An 18,210-nucleotide genomic window follows, 5' to 3' on the forward strand; every position below is an offset into this window, starting at 1 on the left:
GAGACGCAGCCCCTTCCTCCCCACTGCTCGTGCAGCATCGCTTTACTCCTTCTGCCTGCTCTACAGCAGAGGAACAGTTCACAATTCCGGGCTAAAGTTGTACTAAGCTTAAAGATCCTCCAAAGCTCTGTCACTTACAGAGTGTGATCAGAGCAGTGCTTCTTCATTGCTGGGTTTGGGGGGTATTTTGGGCTCTCTGTTATATTTTGAGATGCCTTTTATTGCACCTCAGAAAGCTGCCCCGCAGCTATAGCAAGGATCCCATCCAGAAAGGGGAGAAGACCTGTCAGGTCTCCCATACTTCAATGTGCACTGAGCTGCTCCCATGCTCGCACGGGACCAGACCTCCAAAGCCTCCTCCTGGAATTTGAGTTTTTGCCCCTTTGAGTATCAGAAAAATTCTATGGGAAACCCATGGATTCCATTGTGCCAAAAGGGACAAGTTCTGTGCTATTAATCCACCCAAACAAAACCTTTGTTGTGCCCCGACATGTGCTGGAAGGAGAAGAAGGCAGCAGGCAGCTGCCTGCGAGCAGGACCCATCAGTGGCAAATGCACGGCCGCTTCTTCGGAAAGATGCCACATTTGCTTCCTCCCAGCAGCTGGACAAAGACACAAACCCCACACCCTGCCACTGCAAACCTCCTCACGAGAGGGCTTTCAGGCTGCTCCCGTGTCTCCGCTCTGCGTTTAAGACTTGATCGCCTTACAAGCACAGAACGGATCCCCGGATCCCTCTCTGCACGGCGCCCAGCTCTGCGCTCACCCCCTGAGCCCCCGCCATCACCAGGCCATCGCCCCAGCGCTGTCTGGTGCAACTGAGACTGCAAATCACACTCGATGTTATTTATCAGCCCTAGGTTTATCGCTGTTTTGCCCTCTTTTTTACACACCGCATCAATTATTTTCAAATACATGTGACTGAATGGATGAGACACAAGGTGAACTTTCTCTTTTATTTGGAGACCAAAGTTACATGCTGGTACACAGAAAGACCTGCTGGGTGACAGCAGTTCTCTACTCAGCAAAATTGGAGCACAATTGCTTTTCCCTGGCGTCTTGGGATTGACTTTGTGCACAGAGAGCTGGAATTCATAGGGAAAATCCTGAAGACAAACCCAAGGAGATTGAATTCATCTGATAATTCAATTTATCTGTGCAGGCTTGCATTTCTAGCACAACCCAGGCACAAAGGAGACTTCAAGAGCCCTTTCCCACGAGCAGGATCTGTATAGCCACGCTGACAGATGTCACTGCTGATGATGTGGCCCCGTGTTTCCAACAGATACAGCCTGATGCCAGCTGATGCTGTAACGAGGAGACACTGTGGTGCTGACAGAGCTCTCCAGGCTGAAGCACTGCTCTGTTGCTGGGTGCATTTTAACATATGTGAAAGCATTTGCCAGCTACTGTGCACACTACCCGAGTCCCAGCCACGATTAAACAACTCAGCTCCTCTGGTCTGCAGAGCAGGGCAGCATTTGCCTCCCACTGTGCCGTGAGCAGCCCTCCGATGCCTTATCCACGCAGGAACCGCGCTCCACAGCCACACCTACACCACAGAGGCTGCAGGAGTGTCTCGATGTTTGCCTGGTTACTGTTGGCCAACACACCTTCATCCCCGAGGACAGGGGTCACATATCTCACTCCTTCTTCCTTGCCACCTCTAGAAAAGACAGAGCAGCCCAAACAAGGAGTGGAGGAGGATTTGTAGGAATAACACAAACCCAGAGAGGAACATGAACCAAAAGGCAGCCACAGGTGAAGGTGACCGAGGACCACACTAAACTTACCACCCGCTGCATCAGCACGAGGGGTGACGCTGGATCTCCCACACCTCTCGGCGAGCTCTTCTCCAGCCTGCGGGCGCCAGGGCTGCTCCCACACATTGGCGGAGGATGGCAGGAGGATGCTCAGCCTGCCTGAGCTCCCCAGCTGAGACATCTCAGTGCTCCTGGCCTTTTTCATTGCATTCAGCTCTCCAGCTGGCACCGAAACTCGCTGTATCTCATGGTGACCAGCCTCTTGCTGCAAGGTGTGACAGTAAGTGAAATGCAAACACCTCTCATTTTCATTTTCCAGTGAGATAATTTTATTTTCCCTTCCCACAGCTACACAATTGCTGTTACTTAAACTCACTAAAGTCTTCTGAAAACTTTGAAAAACACCCATGAAAAGAGTTTTGCAGAGGCGCCCTGGGAGCTGCCATGTCTCAGCCCTCTAAAACATGTGCCCACTCAGGCAGCTGCGCGGGACATGGGGTTGTAGGATGCGGTTTGAGCCAGAGCACGATGGGTTGCAGCAGGCAATGACCTGTCCTGTCGCACAGCTCCTTTGAACAAAGCTGCAACACGGACTCCATGGCATAAGGAGATCAAAGCCTGGTTTTTCACAGAACTGGTGACATGCCAGGAATGCTGCGGATCAGGTCTCACATTGTTGAAAGCAGATGCCTCGGTGTTTGCTGACAAGGCAAAACACCTGTCGGGCTGCGGTGGACCCTGCAGCACTGCAGGCTGGTGCTTTCTTCAGCTTTATTAGATTCCTTTTCAAAAAGCCATGTGAAATACTGGACGGGGCACTCAGTGTCACAAAGCATAAAAACAGCCGCTGCCAGTGCCAGCGCTGTCATGCCACGTCTGTCTCAGTGCTGTATCAGAGCTTGCCATGTCTAATTTTTAAGTTGGGAGTTTCAAAGCAAACTAAAAAGCCTCATGGGATTTAAGCCCCAAACTCCTTCAGATACTACTGAAAAGCTGTACACATCCAGCAGATTTCCGTCAGCTTTGCCACATCACTCAGAAGATATTTAATCCCTGCCTGTATGAGGTTCATGGCCAATGGAGCTAAACGGAATGCAGCAACACCAGTAACAGTGAGGGCTGCAACCTGGGGAGAGACTTCTCCTCCCTGGGTACAGCAGTAGTCACGGGAGGCATCTGCCCGAGGACAGTGTGAGATGGGGCTGCTCTTCTGGCTCCCCGCTGCACTTTGTTGTCTCTTCCCCCAGGCCACTGCAGGGCACCTACAGCCCACACACGTGAGCGCAAAAACACTGGGTGCACTTGGGCTGTTCCATTGCTTAGCTGCTTTACTCTTACCATGTTTGCTCATACTACCCCGGGAGCCTTGTTGATGCCTGCACGTGTGTGCAGATTTACCGATGCCTATGAAATCGCACATTGCATGGTGGAGAGGGGAATCGGCCAACCTGGAGCTGCTGCTGCAAATCACCCGCCAGCCCAGGAAATATTAGATGGGCTGCCTGTTTGCCAACAGAGGTTTTCACATTTCCCTCTCAATCTTTATTTAAATTTGGAAAGACAGAAAATTAACAAAGTCTGAGACATATAACTGGAAACCATTTGTTTTTCTTGTGGAAATGGAATGTTTCCTAATGAACCTCCCCTCCCCCTGTGCCGTTCGGCTCTGGATGCAAATATTGCCGTGAGTTTATCAATCTGCGGCTTGTTTCACGCAGTTTGCAATGCTAATGAGTAAACCAATTTTGACATATTATGTAAGCCAGTTTCTGAAACAGAGATTCTTGGCAGGCCAAATGTAAACACAGACACCCTCTTGCATCCAATTTAAATGAGCATGTTGCTGAAAGCACTAAGGGCTTGATTCTGTTGACTTATTCCTGATTTACTCCAGTGCAAAGAAAAAAAACAACAGAAAAATAAAGAAAACCAACAAAACCCCACCCTTCAATTCAATTAGCAGTGCAACAGCAATTTGCAAAATGGATCTGATTTTGTAACACGGAAATGCGCTGGAATAAGCTAATGCAGGGCGGCGACTCGGGCACTGTACGAGCACAAGCACAGCACACGATCGGAAGCACGCATGCCATTCCAGATGGAGCTAACAGGCAAGATGACAGCTCTCCTCTCCCTCATCCTCCCAAGCCACATTTAGGTCAGGGTAGTGCCCCACGGGTTGGGCCAGCCCTGGAGGGTGACTCTTTTCAGCCTCCCTGCTCTTCCACCACGGCTTTGCAGGAGAAGGATGCTGCCTGCCCGGGCAGCAGGCAAAGCTCCACCGCAGCACTGGGCATTTCGAGCCACAACTGCCCCTGCCGCAGCGGTGCTGGGTACCCAGGGCACAAGGGAATATTTGCCTCAGCAGGCACTGAAGGTCTGTACCACAGTCAGGCACAGCCGGGTGCCGAGACCCCCTGAACTGCTCACTACCTTGTCCACCTGGCCCAAACCTGGCAACTGGCCCCAGCACCAAGACAGCTGGACACCCTGATTAATGGATTATATCCAGTTTTAACAGACTAGGATCCAAGTACCAGAATTACGTGCTGGAAGGCACATGCGTTGGATGGCAGACTGCAATGACCAGCAGCACACCTTCCAGTGACACAGGGAGGAGCTGAAGGTCACAAGCTCAGAGTTAGGGGTAGGAGAAAGGAGGAGCAATGCATTTTACAGGCTGCTGGACAGATAAAAAAAAAAAGGATCTACCAGAAAGATGAACAGGATTTATTAAAGTGAAAAAGGGCTGGAATCAAATCTTTCTTTTTCACTTTTCCCAGTACCATCTGGAGCATTTGCCAAGAGCAGAGCGTATTTCTGTCGACACGCGGAAGCAAATGGGGTAGCAGCATACCTGGGGGTGGCCTTTGCCCTGCTAATGGCTCTGGGCATCTCCAGAGTGTTCTAAAATTAAACATGAGCGTGAAGCTGAATTGTGATGCTCCTGCCATGGCAGAGGAAAAGAAATAAAAAAAAAAAAAAAAAAGAGACATGCTCTGCTGCGAGCTTGGGCGCGCTACTGCAGAGCATGTTTATTGCATGTCAGAGACCCCGCCAGGCACCAGAGCTGCAAAACACAACCTCACACTTTGTGCCACCTGACAACAACAGGACCAGGATATCATTCATCATACCTGGCTCTTTTACATTATAAAGGAGAGCAACAGGAAGAATACTTTTAGCCTCCAAGCAAACATCCCATCCCGAGCTTTCAACGATGAGAGCAAACCCAAGAGCTCTTTCCTTTGTGCTCCACAGCACTTTCAAGCTATGATCACAAGCAGCTGAAATGCCACACATTCGCTGGCTCATCAAATTCTGCCCTGCAAGGTTGGAAATACACAGTTGCTAAAGTAATTCAAGTTTTTATGGCATAAGAGAAAACTCACTGCTGTCTAGACATGAAGAAGAAAAGGACAGTGCTTGCAAAGAGGGCAGCTGACGAGTAAGCATCACTTGGGACTTAAACGACAGGGAGATGAGATGCCTGTACAGCCCCGGCTTGCCAGTGTGCCTGCACACATCACAGCACTGCAGGGCTGCAGAGGACCAGCAGAGACTGGGAAGCGAAGCAGCCCCGCAGACTCGAGAGACCACACAGGCTCTTGCCTGAGCTAGGACAAGTCCAAGTCTTTGCCAACCCACAAACAGCCCTCACCACTCATGCTGCCATCCCAGCACAGAGCCAAAGGTGGGAGCAAGGCACAAAACCAGATCACCGCATTGACTCCCACCCCATCCCACCCCACCCGGGAGGCGAAGGCAGCAAGTGATGGCATGCAGATCAATGAACCACAGCACCTCCCTCCCTCCCATTTATCTTCACCTGGCGCGTTACAGCAACAGGCAGGCAAAAGACTGCACGACTTCCAACATCTCATTTTTACTGCAATTTTAAATGATGTGGAATAACTCCTGTAGTTAGAAGTCTAGCTGTTGCTCAGGGTGAGTCAGTGTGCAGAGCCCTCACTGTCCCTCCAAGCATCCCCCGGATTTCTGATGCTCAGAAGAATGCTACTGCCACCCCCTTAATTCTTGGGGCTTTCTGCATTTTCAACATTAAGTCCTGTTCCTGCATGTCTTAAATAACAGACACTAAAAATGTAAAAAATAATAATCTGAAGGCCAAAAGGGCACAGACTGATGATGAAAACAGCATGGAATAAAAGGGAATCAGATGAATTTCTATTGTGATTTTTATAGCTGTTTAACAGGAAGAACGAAAAAATCTAATTACCATCAACTGTAAGTTTTCAGCTACCCAGCCAGCAGAGCGCTGTTATTAAACTACTGTATAATTGCCTCTTTTACTCCACTTCCCACAGAAGTTATTTCACTCATAGTTAAACTCATAATATTGGCTTCATAACTAATCCTGTCAATCGAAATCCCCGGGGGCTGGTGCAAGGATAAAAATAGCAAGGAGTTGTTTCTTCCCTCGGCTTTCTTTCAAAGCCCATTTCCGCAAGTCCCAGGGCTGCGGCTCAGCGCTGCCACGGGCTGTTGCACCCACCACCGACACCCGAACACTGCTCCTCCAGCTCAGGCAAGACACAGAGGAGAGGGACGTGTCCTTCCAGCAGACAGTCTGGCCCCTCTGCACTGCGTGTCCGTCCTGGGCAAGTTCAATCCTGTCTGTCTCCCTCTCCTGACACAAGCAGCTCAGGTAACATATTTGATGCTGTGTGGCTGAGCCCCACCTCCAAGCCCAGATGTGACCACCTGCCCTGGGACTTTGTGCCAGCACTGAAGTTCAGCTGACACTTGCAAAGTCTGCGGATCCGTGAAAAGCCCAAGTTTCTTGCTTCCTTCACTGAGACACCCAACTACATGTACAAGCACCAGATATCTGCTGGACTCTGTGATCTTAAGGTCTTTTCCAGCCTAAATGATTCTAGGAGATGAGCACAATTTGTCTGTACGCTTACCCAGGAGACTGCATAAAAGCACCAGATTTTTACCCATTCAAGTTTTTTAAGCTCTGTCTGAACCCCTATTGCTCCCTGCGTGTTGGACTGGTGCTCCTTGCCAATTTCCAGCATGGTCCTTCCCTGGAGAGGGCAGTGGATTTGCTGCAGAAGACCAGGCAGGGTCTCATGCCAGAGCCTGGCATGGCAGAACGTCCTCCCTGCCCGACGGGATGCTCCTCTTGCCCAGGACACAGCATGCACAGAGCAGCCAAATCCACCGTTCAGCTCAGGTTTGGGACGAGGTGATCGGGCTGGAAGGGGTGAGGGAACGTGGATTTTGCCTCTCACCCAGACCTACCATCCCTGTTTCTGTCTCTCTGGAGAGAACAACCCTGTGCCGGGGTTGCTCTCTGGTGGGCACGCACAGAAACTGCTGGGAGCTGGCGAGGAGCAGATGGGAAATGACAAACCCGTGTCCCAGAGAAAGGGCCCGGGGTGCCCAGCTTGGGAGAGAGCCAGAGCCAGGACTCTGCCTGCATCCGCACCAGCTCTGGAGTCATCACGCTTGCCTTTGCCCTGCTCAGCTGCTGCTGGAGCAGCCCCTTGCTTTGCTGCGACTGAGGCACGCAGCCCAACAGCACAAAGCACGCCAGCACGCTCGCTGCACCAGCTCCATGAGAGAATCACGGGAGACTGCTTCAGCTGAGGTGTTTTTCCTGCTGGAAAAGCCACCACCCTGCCTACTACAGCCACAGGCAGGTGCCACTGCATGGAGCTGCGGTACTGCAAGCTTCACTCACGGTCTGCAGCTGGAGCCATCCCTGGGATGGACGGCAGCAGTGCCCATCAACCCAGGAGTGAGAAAAGCAAGAAAGCAGTTTAAAAGTCAGCACAAAACAAAAAAAATTGCTCACCCTCTCCCCCGCCCCACAGCAAGGAGGAACCAGCCCCTTGCCGGTGAGCAGAGCCCACAGCCTCCACATCCGTGCCAGACACTGCAAGGATGAAGGAGGGAAGCACCAACGCATCAGGGCTGAAGCAAACCCGTTAGTGTGACCAAGAAGTGTCCCTGTGTCCAAGTACAGGATTATTGGAGTAAAGGGCAAGGAAGGAAAACTGAAGCTGTCAGGCACAGAAGCAGCAAAAACTCCTACGGGAACAAGTGTTGGTGATGGCACAGCACGCAGAGAAGCTCAGAGCGCCAGAACAGACAGTATGGCATGAGCCTGCCTCCAGTCACTGAGGTGACAGCATATACCCCCTTATTGGATGCTCAGCCACGAACTCAAGGAGAACATGGCAAAGCAATCACTCAGAAACACAGGCCTTAGTATCTAGATGAACATCCTTGGGGTCTGATTCTTCAAAGCCCCAAAAACTGCTGGGGCTCCTGACCTTCCTCCATCTTCCCCTAGACCTTACTGCTCATGGTGTGTCCATTTAAACTTGTCAACTCTTCATCCTCCAAGAGGAGGAATGAGAGTCCCAGGCTGTCCTGTGCTCCTCCTGATGTGGTATGATGTGTTTTGACAACTTCCCATCAAGCAGCAGTAGATCTTTCAGTAGGAATCTGGAGGAGAGCACAGGCTGTGTAAGCACGGGGTAAATACAGGCCAGCCCAACTTTCAAATTTGCACAGAGGTCTGAGCATGCAAGAAAACACATGCAGGGTCTCACTGTTCCCCAAAATGAAAGTGCTACAGGTAAACGGGTGAAAAACTGTTTCAATGGACGTGTTGGCCAGGGGAAAAAGTGCATTCCTGTTTCCATAACATCTAATTAGGAGTGGGATTTTAGATGCAAAAGCAGAGCATTCATCTTACCACCCACTTTTCATTTAACATAGTTCAACCAAAGAGGCCATCAGCTTTCCTAGATGGAAGAAATCAAGGAATGCAAGGGCTGTTTATTCACAGTTGAGAGGCGAGCCTTTCCTTTGATAGATCTTCTGTCCCTGAATGCATCCAACCCATCAAAAGCTTCCAGCCAGCTGTTAGCCCAAGGCTTGTTCCCAGATGTGGGGCACTCCACTGCTCCAGCAATCAACCCTCCCACTGCTCCAGCAAGGAACCAGGAAGGTTTGCAATCCTTCCCCTGCCACATGACTACATCCATCACGGGACCAAAACAGAGCTGTTTCTGACAAGTGCATGCACACCATGCGATTGACACGTCCACGTGCCTGGGTGCAGGGGAGAGGATCTGTCTGCACATGTCCATCTCACAACGCAGGACACTTGCCCTGTGGCTCTGTAATGGATGGACTTCTAGTCACTCCCAAAGGAGCAGGTGGTCCCATGTAACAAGGGACCACTGAAGAACCTTCATGTGGAGAAAGAAGCTGGGGGAAGGACAGGGTTTGGCTATTTGGCGAGAGATTAAACCTCTCCAACTGATGCCCAGGCAGACAGTGCAGTGCAAGGCCAAGAAGGTGGCTATGCCACTGTGCTGGGTATTTGTTTGGTTCTGTCTGAGACATGTTGACCACTGAATGTCACAAGGGTATCTTGCATGGTCCCAACGCTCAGAAAAATCAGTCATGCCCCTGACAGCAAGCAACATAGCTGATGCAAAAAGCAGGTAATATCTTACTTGAATTATCATCAGCAAGGGTCTTCCAGACATCAGCTTCAGGATGATCAGGTGGTGAGGTACTCTATTTCCCCGTGAATAAAGGGGAATGGTGGATTTTTTTTTTTTTAAGTTTCACATTAGGCAGCCGCACAAATGCTTTAGGTGGACCTTCCCTGTGGCTCACAGAAGACTGTCCTTGTCCAACCATCAGAGGGTTTCTGTGCAAATCTGCTCATTGTCCTTGGGCTTTTGCACATTTTGTGCATGTAAGATTGAAGTGTTTGTTACTATTTCTCGCAGTGAGGAACCCCCAGGAGCACTTAGTGGGTTTACATGGAAGACAGTCTTGCACACCAGTCATTTCTAGTAAAGTATTCCACAAAAGTCTAGATGTCCAGTACATGCTTGTTGGGAATTTATGCAAATTTATTCTACAATCTTGACAAATAATGCTAAGAGTGAATTTGAGCTGAGACTGTCTGAGATCAAAGGTGTTAGGTTATCAGACATAGTGGGTGGCATGTTAATGAGTTCACTTCCTTCACTAGTGGGTATAAGTGAGAGGCTTGATCTACAACTGAAAGAGAAAACTGAAAGAAAAACTGAATTTAGAGCACAACAGCTATTCCTGAAAAGATTTGCATGTGGGCACTCTTATCGCAATGCCTATGTAAATATGCACGGAGCAACAATTTCAGAGGAGCCCTGTGTATGGACAAGACTGTAAAATCAGGTTTCTGGTCTAAATATTAAAATTGGCTGTCTGCAAATACTATAAGCTAATAGTGTCTTACAAAAATCACCGTTTCATGAATTTTCCTGGCATCACCTTTGTTTATCTGTGTAAGAAAGGGAGGGAAGCATCAGACAGGCCTGAAAGCCAGCAAAATAAATTCAGAGTTATTTTCAAGACATCTTCTTGTCTCAGTTAAGAAAATGCACTAGAAGAAGGAAGAACAGGTGTAGGTCCCATCTCTGCCACAGTCTATTTTTTTCTGTGTAGAAAAGAGAATGTATTTCTTGCACCAGACACAAGGCATTTTCTCTTACTTCAGTCGACATGTATTTTTCCCGAGCAGTTACATCAAGCCACTTACAGTTCTTTGCATCCTACTATAGCTTTGCTTTACTGTAATTGTCCTCGTTTAAACAAAAAACAAAGTACCTTCCCTCTTCCTTAAAGCAATTAGAAATGTCATTCACATTACCCGCTGGATGTGAATTGAGCTATTCCCAACAGCCACTCAAAAAATACATTATCACCGTAATTACTGGTGGCATCTAATTAACATTCAACTTCCTCTCTACAGCAGCTAGAGCTGGACAACCCATTTATTTCAACCTAAAACTAATGCTCTCCTAATTATTTTCCGTCACACTAAGCAGCCCACCGGTGTCCATTTTCGCCGACATCTGTCTGGCACAGCGGTGAGAGCGCCGAGCGAGCACCTCCGCATCGCTCAGCCTGCAACAGGCTCACTAACAACCACCTTGAGCAAACACCGGGACCTGCTCCCACTAATCACACAGCTGCTGCTTCCTTGACCAGGATTCATGAAAAAATAAAAAAAAGAGAAAGAAAAAAAGACAAAGGAGCTGCCTACATCAAATGCAAAACACCCCCCGCTCGGCACCATGGCTGGGGCAAAAGGCTGCAGCTACCCCGAGGTGCTCAGTGCTCCGGGTTTGACCTCGTAGGAGAAGGCAGAGGAGAGCCAAGCCCAGAAACCAGAGGTGCCTCTTGTTCTCGAGGAGGCTGGGGGCTGTTTGCCCCTTCCCACATCCGTGGTCCACCCTGGCTGTCTGGGTGCCACAGCCGAGCAGGAGGGCTCTGCCTACGCACGAGGCACCAGCCTGCGATCACACCAAAGCTATTTCTCAGCCTGCCGCCTGCCCAAATTCATGTCCCTCAGCCAGGAGGCAATGGGGTCGGCGTGGGGATGCTGATAGTCCCAAACCCTGGCGTCTCCTGGTGCTGGTCTCCAGGCTGAGGCAAGCCCTCCGCCACTGCCTTTGATCTCCTGCCCTGGCCACCCTGGAGCAGCAACAGGACCAAAACTGTTGTGATTTTCAAAATAAAGACAGACAGAGATTAGATAGATATAGCAGCCTGTTTTTACGAGCTGGCCAGTATTAGGCACTCATTCTGAATAAACTGAAGTACACATAAACCCATGACACCTCAGCTGTTTCAGTCTACTCCTAGCTCTTCTTTGTAGCTCCCTCTACCCCTATCCACTGATCAGGCAACTTTTAAATTTGCTTTTATTCCCCAGACACACATCACCTCTGTTGGTAGGGAAAGCAATGCCTGCTGCTGCCATCTAGATGAGCTCTAACTCATTAGCTCTCCGTTTCTTTCCCAAACCTGGCTGAAAACTTGTTTTGTCTTTTGCTCATGCCTCTTCATTTTCTTCTCTCTAATTACATTATTTCACCCTGTAATGACTGTAGCACTTGTAAGAATGATGCTCTGCAAAATTACCTTGCATTTGCATTTACATTTGCACTTTCAACATTACACAAACCAGATATATATATAAAGAGGGATAAGAAGGTAACTGACAGTTACCAGAAGCAGCTCTGGCTGAACTTCTCCCAGACTCAGAAATTACTAATGCCTCTTTCTTTCCCTTCTCCCCCTCTTCCATTTGTCACCTTTGGTGTGAACCTTTGCAGGCACCAAGAGGTCTCTGCTCAGCCCAGCCACCTAGGGTCACAAAACCCACAGCAACGCAGTATTTACCCCCCAGTCAAATTTGGTTAAGACAGGCTAATGAAGACCAAAATCTATAGCAAGGAGCTCAGACAGCATGATCTTGTAGGCTTCATTTGTTTCAGAGATCAGTGAGAAAAATACAGCAGATCAAGAGTTTTCATGGATGGCCTGAGTTTCAAGGAGATTTTTTTTTAAATTACAATAATCAGTGCATGTAGATTGGTGGGCTATTTATGCAATAGTCAGGTAGTTATGGTTTTGATGACAACATAAGAACTGCAATCCCCAGTTACACTCAGAAATTCAGCATCTTCAAACTCTGCATGAATTTCCACCCCCATCACCACACGCTGAGTGGTAAAGTGCCTCCAAATTGAATTGTCCAGCCCTCTGCAAACAAGTCTCCAGCTCCACAAAATATATCATCATCTTGGGAACTGACTTGTGAAACGTTTTAGACAAGGCTATGAGCAGATGACCAACCTTTATGAAAGTGCCCTAGCTCTTATCAGAGCAAATCAAGATAAGAAGGGTCAGAAAAATGAAATCTCAGCGTTTCATAAATCAAACTGCCTATGTGCTCCACTGGCTTTCCAGAAGCACTTGTGTTCAAAGGACTAATTGCAAACCAGAATATTTTTCCAGAAAAGAACAGGGTTATCACAACAATGCTCTTCTCTAGCCAGCAAAACATCACTAAGGTTGCCCAGGTGAGCCACTTGCATCCCATTTACCTTCTCAACACAGCCCAGGTTTGCAGACACCTGGTTCTCGGGCAGCTCTGCAGGCACCAGCAGCTCACCCCATACACTGCCCTGCCCAGCATCCCACCCAGCAGCTCCCAACCCTGGCTGGGCTCAAACCTCCTGCTGCACGTTGGTTCTCCTGGGAAAGGCACCCATGAGCACCAGCAGGGAAAGAGCCCTTGCAGACCCCAGAGGTCCACAACTGGCCTGGCAGGGGATGAGGTGCAAAGGTGTCCGGCACATCACAGCTGCTCTGCAGCTCCACCACAAGGACCCAGCAGTGCTGGCACCTCTCAGGTTCAGGAGGCTTGGCTCCTTCATGCATGCTCCCAGGGCCAAAGAGGAGACATGACCTCTGACAGAGGTGATCGATGTCAAGCCACGTGCAATTTGTTGATTAAACAAGCAGGCAGGCACTTTTTTTTGAAGGCATGAGCTGGTGGTTCTAAGAAATCAGGGAAAATACATCAAAGCAAAGAAGAGCATGAAGCATTAAATCCCAACGGTCTCCCCAGCCCCTGGCGAGCACTGACAGCTCCGCGTTTCAGCCGATTAGGCTTGGGTCTGCAGGGCTCCGCTGACGGGCTCTGCCAGCGCACACCAGACCTCAGCCTGCTGTGCTTGCCCGCTTTAACTGCCAAGGAAGGGGAAGAAACCAGCTCTTCCCCTCTTCTCGCATTAGCTCTGGATGCGGCATGCTCCGTGACGCAATGCCTCGCCACGCAACCCTCGCTTCTCGGGGTACAGCCACTTGTTTGTGAGCACTGGGGCTAAGGAAGCCCCGTGGAGCTGCCTTTCCAGTCCCCTCCACTGCAGATTCTCTGCTGTCCATAAAAATTTGCACATACGCTACCTCTGCAAGTACTCTCAGCAGGGGTGGTGTGGGAATTGTGGGGTTTCATTTACTTACTCACTTTTACAAAACTTCCAGAAATGCAGTCTCTCTGAAACCACACCACCCTGCCTCATCGAGCTGAAGCTGGCCAGCAGGTTCAAAATAAATTTGTACACCTTGTCGGGCTGCTGGGAGCCAGCCACCACACAAGCCGAGTCACAGCCAAACTATTTTGGCTGATGCTTGAAGACAGGACTTACAGACCATAAAGCAAACATCCCCTTTGAACTACTGGCTCTCTCCAAAAGCCAAGCAGGGAGCAACCTACCACTTCAAACCTCAACTAGAACTTGCCTGCATTCCTAATTGCTTTTTGTCTCCTCTTCGGGCAATTAAGTCCATATCCACCTTCTGACACTTTCTCTCTCCAAAAATCGGTTCCCATTTCACCGGCACAGGGCTCTGCATTTGGACCTCGAGCTTCTGTGCTTGTTCCCTTTCCTCCGCAAGGCTCTGCATGTGTTTGTGTCCGGGCATGTGTTTTCTCACCCCGATGAATTCATTATTTATGGGGCCGAAAGAACAAAGCTGCCAAAATGGTTGTTCATCACTCAGCTCTTCTATGCGTCTCACAGGCATAATAAACATTATGGGAAAGCAAATATCAGGCTGGATGGGGCTGCTTGAGCAAAAATACAGAACTGAACTCGCAGATGCTGTGCAGAGGGTACAGGCACCACGCTTCCCTGCCTGGCATGGGGCTAAAGCTCTCCTGCCTGGAAGCTGCCAGGTTTCAGGCGTTCCCAGCTCCCCCGGCACGACGCCCAGGGCAGCCCTGGACTGGCACGGCTCAGCTGCTCCAAGGGATGCTCTGCGTGAGGCCCGCTCCCAGCATCACCCATGTGTTAGGTTTCAGCAGATTTGGCAAACGGCACTAGAGGGCAGAGCTGTTTACCCTCAGCGCATCTCCGACAAGAGAGGAAAACACGACTTTCAAGCAGCTTCTGAATTCTCCACAGTCCTGTCCAGTATCAAAAGCCTGTTAATATGCAAAAGCCACCCAACATATTTCCACCTAAAAGTAACAAGTACAGGCATTAATGAGCCAACTAAGAGCCTGCACTTCCTTGCTTTAGCTGTCTTCACTGAGACTGGAAGACCTCCAGGGTGGGACAGCCCCTTGCCAACCCAGCAGCAGCGCTGCCAGCCAGGGCCAGCCCCGGCTCCTTGCCATCCAGGGTGCCCAGGGCCATACACACAACCTCCACAGCAGGGAGAGGACAAAGCCTGTTTTCTTCCCATCACTGACGCTGATCAAAAGGCTTTACTCATCAGGAAGCTTTGATCGCAGAGACCTGAAATTACGGGCCACACTGATGCTCCACTGCCCAGGCCTGCTGCTAAGCATCTCGACAGAGAACAACAAAAAAATGCTTCCAAATAGACAAAACCTTCCAGGCTTTGCTCAGCTTTGTTTTCAATCGAGTGACCACAGCCCACGGCAACCACTGTAGCTGGGGAAGCAGGACTGTGAGGGCACATCCACCCCACCGGCAGCAGAATCCTCGTGTCAGAGAGCAGCCCCACCAGCCACTGCTACAGCTGCCAGACCTCAGCTCCCTGCGCCTCGCAGTTCCCAAGCCTGACACACTGGTGCTGTTACGTGCAAAGGTTTTTGGACGGTATACACTTGCTAACTTTTTTATTGCACTTCGCTGCAGCGCTCCTGATACCAACAGCTCCCTCGGACGAGGATGCTGGCCCCAAGAATCCCATTCACAAATCCTTTTCTTCTTATTTCCCCAGCGTGCACAATGTGCTTTTCTTTATTATTATCAAAATCAGTCATCCTGCAGGGCTGCCTGCTCTTGAGTAGGCAAACAAAGGAGTCTTGTGTCAGAAAGTCACTGTTTGTTCCAGAATCCAAGGAGCTTGCTCATGAAGTACCACCCTGCATCACACCTGAGCACCCAGCTCCTCTGCCCACGATGGCACTTCATAAGAAAATCTCTCCCAAGAGGGGCAGCAAAAGGCCTGCAAAATGTAACTCAGAGCACAGTGCGCTAATGGCTTAGGCAACAGCGTAGAATGATGCTGGCTATCTTGATAGCATGGAAAAAAAAGGTCTATTATTAATACTTCAAGAGAAGGAAGGAAATAATAATCACATTGGTTTCAGGTCTCAGTCATGTTTCACCCCCTGCCACAGCTACTTTATTCCACATCTCTTCCCCCTAGGCACACCCTGCATCTCCTTCCTTGCAGAGGAAAAGCAACACATTGACAAATTTTCGTGCAGAATTTGCTTTCCATGTCATCGCAGCAAAGAGGGTTGGAAGGAGCCTCAGAGCAGAGGCCAGGCAGCCTGTTACCCTGCCTGAGGCAGGGTCAGCTCTATCTTTTCTGGCAGATGTGTGTCTAACTTCTGACCCCCAGCAACTGCAACTCCACAACTTCTCAGGGCAAATCTATCCCAGCGCTTCTCCATCCTCTTCTTCAAGTTATATATCCCTTTATATCACTTCTTCTCATCCCCATCACCACGGACATAGAGAACTGCCCATTCCCTTCTTTTCTGCAGCAGCCCAGGAGAACTCAAACAAGATCTCATCTCCTTGCAGTTATCTCTTCTCAACAGTAAACAGCCTTAGTCCCACAACCTTTCTCCCCCCGGCCTCTATTCTCAGCTCATTTTTGCTGTACTTTTCTGGACTCTGTTTCCTCAATCATCTCCTCCTTTGAGGATGAAGTCCAAAGCAGGATGCTTTCTCAACCTCCAACCAGCAGAGTAAAGCAGGAAGAATTGCCTCACCTCCCTATTCGGCAGCCCTCCCAGTTTTCTGTAGCCCCACACCTATTTAGCTGCTTTGCAGAAGAATACTCATCACTCCCAATCTACGAAACATCACATCATAATCAAACCCTTTCCTCAAAACTCCCCTCCTCACAGAGTCCCACCCCAGGCTGTACTTGTGAAGCTGTTTCTGCACCTCCTTGAAGCAAGTTTACACAAAATCACATGGCTCCAGATACTTTCTCAGCATCAAAGTCATCCCTTCAGTTACCTTCAGGAACAGCCTATCTCTTTCCACCAGCTACATAAAAAGCCCAGACTGCACAGCCCAATTTAATCATCGTAAAATCTCTTGATCCCCTTACTGGTCACTTTGGGTTGCCTTGTGCACATTTTCAGTCCTACCCCACATACCTCTGCACAGGAGTTGTTTGCTCATCCGCTGCAGAGGAAGCCAACGGCAAGAACCAGGCAGGTCTAACTCACACAAACACATTGCTTGGTCAGCTTCCATCTGTACCAGCCACTTGGTCAGATTCGCTGCTCCCTCTCTTCCTCCCTTAAAAGCAAGGGTTAAACGAGACTCTACAGATGTGATGAATGATGGTCTCTTCAACTTTCAGACCAGCTGACCTGAGCTCACCTGCACTGACTTAGGCATTCAGGGTTTGGTGATTTAATTTCATGCTCACAAATCCAAAATTCACTGCAGGTGTGGCCAGGCTCCTCCTCAGCTCATCAATCACCGCCTGCTCACTCCCTTGACACCCGGCTTGGCCTCACCGAAAGGCTGCGCGCAGCACAGGCAACTCTGGGCTCGTGCAAATCTTGAGCAATATTTAGATTTGCAGATAAACTTCCTTCACCCCTTTCTGTGTACTGAACAATTTGTTATGCAGTTATTTTCTTTAAATAGAGTTGGGCAGAGCACTATGATGGATACTGTTCCCATTCCCCAAATGATTACGAACAAATTACTCCTGGAAAGCAGCAGCAGTATACTAATATTAGATAAATTTCTTTCACCAGCTGCGTGGTCATCTCTCTAACTGTGACTGTGGTTATCACGTACAGTGGTGTCGGAGCACTGCGCTGGGCTCATTTAACTTACAGTTTATCTCCAGGTCTGATGCAAAATCTCATGACCAGTCTGAAAAAAATCCTCCCTTTTTTTAGAGAAGCTGAGTCTGAATTACAGATCATCCAGGGAAAAATAAAAGTGATAGATTGTATATGCATCTGAGTAATACATTAAAAAACAATCTAAAAGGACTAGCTCCCTACCAAGGAGAAGACAAAATACTGTCACACCTGAAGAAAATGAAATTAAGCCAGACAAGGTTTAAACAGCATTACAAAAATAACATTCCTCTAATGTTAATGACCAAGACTGAGCCTGGTTCCAGCTACCCTTCAGGCTTTTAGCATACAGCAGTTCTTGACTCTAGCCCAAATATACCTGCCAAACCTGCCTGTACACATTTGCAGCAACTCCTGTGGTGGTTGTGCTACAAAATATCTGATTTGCACATGCATATTCTCATGAAAATCATGAACACGCAATTAGCTTAGACAATTTTTCAGTGTGTGCTCAGAGGCTGTTTGACAATTTAATCATTTTAAGTGTAAAGCACTCTTTTTGTTACTGCTAACTGTGGCCTGTCATGAAGTTATAAATAAAACACGTGCAAATTGCTATCTGAGGAGTACGAACCATAAAAGCCAAAGAACACCAAGGCCTGGATGGATTTAAAATTAGAACAGAGCTGGCATGAATGAATAGCAGTAAACAGGAGTTCAAACAATTTAATGCATGATTCTGTGTGTGTGCATTTGGCTATACATATTATCATATTAGATGTGTAT

The 18,210-nt window shown here is 48.9% G+C and overlaps 1 protein-coding gene across 3 annotated transcripts in view; it reads right to left on the reverse strand.

Moving 5' to 3' along the window:
* The window catches only part of SYNPR (synaptoporin), a 113,091-nt gene that overhangs the window by 49,653 nt on the left and 45,228 nt on the right, over positions 1-18,210 (reverse strand). The gene's annotated exons all lie outside the window — the stretch shown is intronic.

Source organism: Opisthocomus hoazin, chromosome 11 (assembly GCF_030867145.1).
Source record: "Opisthocomus hoazin isolate bOpiHoa1 chromosome 11, bOpiHoa1.hap1, whole genome shotgun sequence".
Lineage (NCBI taxonomy): Eukaryota > Metazoa > Chordata > Aves > Opisthocomiformes > Opisthocomidae > Opisthocomus > Opisthocomus hoazin.